We start from the raw sequence: 7,965 nt of genomic DNA, 5'->3' as shown, positions 1-7,965 counted from the left end.
GAGAATTCCTTCTTAATCATGTTAGAAAGAATAGATTGTGACTTGTGAATGGGTAGGAGGCAGTGGCTGTGCACAGAGCACCTTTCGGCCTTCACTTAATTCAACATTTTTCCTCCTTAGCCTTTTCGTGTGATAGAGTAGAGAAACATTCCTTTCTTCTTGCTTATTTGATCTGCAGATAGTGGTACACTCTGAGAAGAATAGAGTCAGAACTTAACTAGTGTTTAAATATAATAAATAAGTAATATTTGACTAGACAATAGTATCTTAGGTAAGGTATAGTAGAATGGCCCATTGTGTGGCCTAGGATGAGAGCGCAGTCAGCAAGAAAAGAATGTTTTACTAAGAGAATTGTCTTTTGACTAAAGGCAATTGCTAGGCTTTCTCAATGAGATGTTCTCATAAGATTTATATACTTTCCAAAATTCTTTGATAATGAGAAAAATGTAGGGGAATCCATAGAAGTAATAACAGTTAATGTCTTATGTTGCTACTAGGCTATCTTGCAAGTACACTCTGTATATCTTTGGGTGAAAGCTACTCTTAATGTTATGTCAATTTCTTTATAGGCAAGCCTTTTAGAATCTTGTGAGAAAAAGTAGGACACTGCATAAACTCAAAGCCATTTACCTGAGCAAGCGGTGGTCCATTGTTAGTCCTTAATGATTTCGTCTGCTAATCTCTCTCTGCCCCTTAAGTCACAACAGCAGTAAAGTTAGTTAACTATTAGTACTAATACTTTAAAAGCTTTTACCGATGTTGTTATCACTATTCAAGTTATTTTGTACTTTGAATGATTTGCTACCTGGTTTGTAATTTATAGATATAAATTAACTGTTATCCGGAAACATGTAAACATAGTGAAACAGAAGCAATGATTAACACCATGTAATTGTAACTCAGTATATGTGTATAAAAAGGGAGCTATACTAGCATTTAGCAGAGATGCCTGGCAGTAAATGCTAACCAGAGAATAAAGAGAAAGAAAAGAATTCGGCTCTCTTACTCGATTTTCGCCGATGCCGTCTCCTCCTGTGGGACCCCTGGATCCCCCCCGGGGCTGGACCCCGGCAAATAAATAAATATTATAAGCATAGTTCTGTCAAGTTTGTTTTCACCTATGGACAGAATCAACATCACTACAGGTGCTTAGAATATGCTGTTGTACAGATGAACATTAAAAAAGAGTAAGGAATGTAAATTTGTGATTTTCACATTGGGCAGCTGCCCAGGCGCCCACCTTAGAACACTGATTATAAGTGCCATTTTAAGAACTGGTTCACCGAGTTCAACAAAAAATTTGTATTAGTTCTGCCAAACTGGTACAAACTGGCTGAATCCCACCACTGCAGAGAGGGAATAATTCTGTGATATAGGAAAGCCATAGAAAAATTATCAAGAAAGCCTCAGAAAGATTCTTAATCTCCAACATGGCCCCATAAAAGCAAAATGATATCTGCAAGCAATACAGAGATACCTAGAGAAAATAGGTATACAGGTATGAGTGGTGGGTGCCTATATCTTCTCCAAAACTTAGGTACTATGAAGGCTCCATGAGAGCTTAACTACAACCCAGGGGCAAGAAGAGAGGACCATGAATTTGCTGGGATTTCCCACCTCATAGACTGGGACTTCAAAATTTAAAAATCTAGGTGGAATAAAAATATATTGCTTTGTTATACTTCAATTTCTGAACTGGAATTTTAGACCTGAGATGGTATGTATATAATGAATGTTCTGGCAAAGTATGCATGTTCACAGAGCAGAGTTTAATAAGGCAGAAGGAAATTTTCAGAAGGACCTGGGGCGGAGTTGGTAGACAGGGCATTCCAAAAAGGGGGGAGATCAAGTCCAATAAGCAAAAGCATAAAACATCAATCTTTTTGCTTTGTTTTATTTTATTGTTTTTATTAGGAGAAAAGCTGCCTAGGAAGAAAAGCAATAAGACAGAGACATGTAGATAATAAAATATACTACTCACAAAAATTAGGGGATATATCAAAATGGATATGAAGCAATAAAAAAAGCATTTGATTTATTTTCTTAATAAGAACATCAGAAAAGCAAACAACAAGTCAAAGAAAGTTGTTTGATTATGCAAATCAGATGCGAAACCAACTTCTTTTATTTCACTGGTGAAAATACACTATACAAAAGGCTGAAGGTACCAGAGTATCTGCATGGTCCCCAACCCCCTAATTTTTGTGAGCAGTGTACATGGTAGCCATGGTAAGCCAGACCTGGGAGCTCAGTCTTTAATGTATAGGCAGTGGGAGAAATGTGATTGGCCTTCGATTTTAGAAGGATTATTCAAGGAAAATGAGTTGGAGGCATTTATACAACTCATAGCAGGGAGTCTGTTTAGGATACTATTGCAAACTAATGTCTAGATTCATACTAAGGCAGGGGAAACTGAGGGAAGGGAAAGGTTACAGACATTTAGGGGATAGCATCAAAAGGGAATGACTATTAGACAAGCCTAATGAGGGAGAGAAAGGGAATAAAAAATGATTCCCAAAATACTGATTTATAAAAGTGCCATTAATCAGATTAGGAGAAACAAGTAACAAGTGAGTAGGTGAGGGGGAAAGTAATAATTTAGTTTTAAACATGTATGTTGTGCATGTTTGCACTATTGACATTTTGGGCCACATAATTCTTTGCTGGAGGTATGGGAAGCTCTTCTTTGCTTTGTAGGATATTTAGCAGCATCCCTGGCTTCTACCCACTAGAAGCCATTATCAACCCCCCTCCCACTTATAACAACCAAAATTCCAGACATTGCTAAATATTCCCACCCTAGGTGGTAGGGGCAAAACTCCCTACAGTTTGATGACCACTGCTGTACACTATAGGAGTATGCAGTCAAAGCAGAAGAGTGTCAGGAAGAGAGGAATTCTCAACAGTGTCAGGCAGACCAGTGAGGTAGGGCAGCGAAGCAGACATTGTATTTGGTAAATAGAATGCCTCAAGCAAGAATAGTTTCTGTGGGATGGTTGAGGCAGAAGCCAGAGGAGAGTGCCTGTTCAGTAGTAAAGGGAAATGGCATTGAGTGTAGATGGTGCTTTCAGGAAGTTTGAGAGAGAAGGCTAGAACTAGAGCACTACGTGGAAGTTGTACAAAATAATAAGAAATATGAGTATGTTAATAGGCTAAGGTGAAAGACAAAGCTAAGAATATCTTCAGTTTATCTTCAATTAGTTCATTCCTTCATTCAGCTGGTTATCAGTTATTTCACACCTACTAGCTGTTTTACTTAGCTCTAGTTGCACAAGATAAAGCAGTAAACAAAGCAAGCCTCTGTCCTCGAGCAGCCAACAGATCATGTAGAAAAGACAGACAATAAACAAGTAAACAAAGGAGAGGAAGACAGATTGTGATCATAAAAACGGGGGGGGGGGTAGGAGGGAGATGAGAAAGGAAATAACTGGAGGAAGTTACTTTGGGTAGGATGGTCAAGACAGACCTCTCTGAGGAGGTGACATATCCAAGCTGAGACCTGGAGGATGAGAATGAACCGGTCACATGAAGAGCTGGGGTACAAGCTTTCCAGGCAGAGGGAACTTCAGACCTTGTGGTTCTCTTGGTCTGAGAACTGAAAAAGGCCCATATAAAGAAACTGGATTGGCCCTGGCTGGTTGGCTTAATGGTAGAAGGTCAAGCCTGGCATATGGAAATCCCAGGTTTAATTACCAGTCAGGGCACACAGGAGAAATGACCATCTGATTCTCCACCCCTCCTTCCCCCCTTTTCTTTCTCTCTCTCTCTCTCTCTCTCTCTCTCTCTCTCTCTCTCTCTCTCCCACAGCCATAGTTCGAATGGTTTGAGCAAAGTTGGCCCCAGGTGCTGAGAATGGCTCCATGGCCTTGCCTCAGGCACTAAAATAACTCAGTTGCCGAGCAACAGAGCAGCAGTCACAGATGGGCAGAGCGTCGCCCTGTAGGGGGCTTGCTGGGTGGATCCTGGTCAGGGCACATGCGGGAGTCTGTCTCTGCATCCCAGCCTCTCACTTAGTAAAAAAAAGAAAGAAACGGGACCATATAAGTGAAGCAGGAATGGTGAGAAGAGACTGGGAATGAAGGCAAGGGCCAGATGATAGAGTGCTATGTAAATAATTTATTTTTTATTAGAAGAAAAAAAGAAGCTATTAAAGATTTTAAAAAGTAGAATGCCAGAAAGATATTAGTTCTAATCAGAAATTTGTTTATGAATTTCAAAAATGTTTGCTGTTCATTGAACCACTTACTATAGCTCAGGAAATATTGTGCTAAGTAAGCACTTTGATGAATTATCTAATTTTTCGCTCATAGTTTTATGAGGCAGAAGCTGTTCCTTCCATTTTGCAAATGAGACTGTGGCAGAGGACTGGGTGGCTCTCAAACTTACCTTCTTGAATATACAGCTAATCTACATTTTTTTTACTCTCCTTACATCTAGATGGAGCTACTTAGCTAGTTTTCATCAATGGAATATGAATGGAAGTGATGAGTATCATCTCCAGGCCAAGGTGGTTAAAAGCCTTGATACCTTTCCCACTTTCTCTGCAGCCATCAGCCAGATGTCAGAGAGACCTTAGGCATGGATTGAAAATGGGGGTGGGGGAGGGCTGGGGTTTCTGAATGACTGGCCACAGACCCTGCTCACCTACATTGGCCCTTGACAAAAGTAGGAAATAAGGTTTTATTCTGTTAAACCACACAGACAAAATTTTTACTATGTACTATCTCTTCTATAAAATGCTGGTTTTTCTACTTCTAAGTAATGCTGGTTAATCTACTTCCTTCTCTACAGGATATACTAAATTTTTGTACCTGCCTCTCCTACATACAATGTGCACTTTTGAGGCTTAATGATTTGGGGACTTACATCATTTGATAGGCAAGAATGAGAGTGCCAGTGAAAGAGAAACATAAGCTCTACAATGAGAGGGTAGGAATGATTTCTGATTGGTTAAAGAAAATCATGCTTCTGGGTGATTGGTAATACTAAGGTGACCGACCTTTTTACAGTGAAAAGGAGGACAAAAATTAATTGAAGAAAACAATATTGTAAATAAAAGAAACATTTTACTCATTGCAACAATAATACACTATAATTTGATAAATGCTTAACATTTGTAATATTTTATATTGTAATTATACTTACATGCCTATTAATTTTTAATAATAATTGTAAGAAAAAAGTACTCATTTAGATACAAATACGTCACATCACATGCAATGGATCCACTCTGCATCGATCGAATATGGACATTTATAGATTAATCATCCAATATCAAAAAGGCGGACGTGTAGGAGGACACTTTTCGAGGGAGAACAGAACTTACAAAAGAAGGACTATCCTCTCTAAAGGAGGACGATTGGTCACCTTAGTAATACACTATAGTCACCTGCCTTCATATGGTCATCATCCAGATACAGGCTCCTTTTTAAGTACTTGACACACTGCTCCTCCTCACTATGTTTCAGTTTCTCTAACATTCTCTCTGATAATTCTGAATGTACACGTCATGTCATCCCACTTCTTTTTTTTTTTATTTTTGTGACAGAGACAAAGAGAGAGACAGTAGAGGGACAGATAGGGACAGACAGACAGGAAGAGAGAGATGAGAAGCATCAACTCTTCATTGAGGTACCTTAGTTGTTCATTGATTGCTTTCTCATATGTGCCTTGATGGCAGGGGGCTGCAGCAGAGCAAGTGACCCCTTGCTCAAGCCAGCAACCCTTGGGCTCAAGCCAGTAACCATGGAGTCATGTCTATGCTCCCATGTTCAAGCCAGCAACCCCATGCCCAAGCCAGATGAGCCCATGCTCAAGCCAGTGACCTTGCTCTATCCACTGCCCCATCGCCTAGTCAGGCTCATCTCACTTCTTTACCTATACAAATATGTGCCCTTCCTTACAGTAATATCTTGATACTTTCAGGGCCTGAATTAAGACTCTTCTGAAGAAAATAAAAACTCTCTAGACTGTCAACTCTATGAGGACTTGGTCATGTATGTATTTGCTTGATGGCATTTACTGAGTCCTTGGTCAAGTGTTTTCTATATAATAGATGCTCAACAAATATTTGTTGAATAAACTAATCATGAATAAATAAATGGATGATGCAATGAGACCCTTAGATCAATAATAAACTTCTGGAATTAAATAATAAATAAAATGTAATGGCATTGTTAAATGGAAATGATTCATGGGAAGTTAATAAGAAAACTCCTAAAATCTCTCTTGACCTTAGAATAATGCAGAACAAACAACAACTTTATTTTTGCTAATGTTCTGGAAATCCACAGAATAAAAAGAAAAACACATGGTTGGGTTTTGTGTGGTATCCTATGATAAAAGTGTTCTAGCAAATACTAAATCTGTATGGGTTAGATTTCTTTTCTCTCTTATACAGTGAGGGGAAAGCCAGCTATGTCTTAATATAGACCAGGACAGAAAAATCACTTCAGAATTACCTAGGAGGAATCTCTGTAAAGTTATCTGGAAATGTCTGGGGTGAGATATGCCACCACTATTTTGCATTTTAAAGATTGTGAGAAAAGCTACACCACTCCATATGGTAAATACCAAAACCTGATTTGGAGCTATACCTCTGCAGGCAGCTGTTCACCTTAGGAAGTGACTGTCATCAAAAACCAAAAAAAAATTTGATCACTGAGTTCAACCCTAGAATCCCAAACATAAAGCACAGATTAGCTTAGCCCAAAAGAAACAATCATCTTTTCTTCAAGATCCTCTCATTGACTTTTTTTCTTTCTTTCTTTCTTTTTTTTTTTTTTTTTTTTTTGTATTTTTCTGAAGTTGGAAATGGGGAGGCAGTCAGACAGACTCCCACAGGTGCCCGACCGGGATCCACCTGGCATGCCCACCAGGGGGCGATGCTCTGCCCATCTGGGGCATTGCTCTGTTGCAACCAGAGCCATTCTAGCACCTGAGGCAGAGGCCATGGAGCCATCCTCAGCGCCCAGGCCAACTTTGCTCCAATGGAGCCTTGGCTGCAGGAGGGGAAGAGAGAGACAGAGAGAAAGGAGAGAGGGAGGGGTGGAGAAGCAGATGGGCGCCTCTCCTGTGTGCCCTGGCCGGGAATCAAACCCAGGACTCCTGCACGCCAGGCCGACGCTCTACCACTGAGCCAACCGGCCAGGGCCAACCTCTCATTGACTTTTGTTCTCATTGCAAGACAGTGGTTAAGTGTCCATGAGTTTGTACAGCCAGCACTAAATCTCAAATAAGACTCCATGAAGCATCAAAAAGCAACGCAAACGTGGATGAAATTGATCAAACACCAGTATGGCATTCAATGATGACTAACAACTTGCACACTTTAGGTTGATTATGTCCAAGATGCTTGGCTAACTCTGGAGTGAAGCCAACACAGTATCCCCAAGAAGATCCTTGACTAACTACTTAAACAGCAGTTACGGCCCCAGAAGTGACGCCGAACATCACATTGCTTTATCTCAAGTAATAATCCCAGCAAACCTTGGGAAGGGGTGGCTGTGGCAATATCTTGGAAATCTGCTGGGAAATCTTGCTTTACTCTTAGGGTTCACATAGAGAATTAGGTAGTTTCCTAAACAAGATCACAGGGCAAATAGTAGTAATTCCTAGACCTTTTTAGCAACAAAATTATTCACAGTATTCTCATATAGTCTATTAATCTCAGCTATATCTGCACATATGTCCCCATTTTTAGTCATATTTTCTCTTTATTTCACAATGAATATCATCAAAGGTTTATCTAGTTTGATTGTATTTTTGAAAGAACAACTTTTAGCTTTATTAAATCTATGGTATCTTTTCCTACTTTGCTTCTATTTGCTTTTATTTTTATTCTTCCTTCTACTTTTTGGGGAGACTATATTCTGTTCTTTTTCTAATTTATTGAGATAAATATTTACCTCATTAAATTTCATTCTCTATTCATTTCTTAAATAGGCATGCAAGGCTATAAATTTT

This window comes from Saccopteryx leptura, chromosome 6 (genome assembly GCF_036850995.1).
Source record: "Saccopteryx leptura isolate mSacLep1 chromosome 6, mSacLep1_pri_phased_curated, whole genome shotgun sequence".
NCBI classification, from domain to species: domain Eukaryota; kingdom Metazoa; phylum Chordata; class Mammalia; order Chiroptera; family Emballonuridae; genus Saccopteryx; species Saccopteryx leptura.
Note: the sequence above shows the minus strand (reverse complement) of the source record.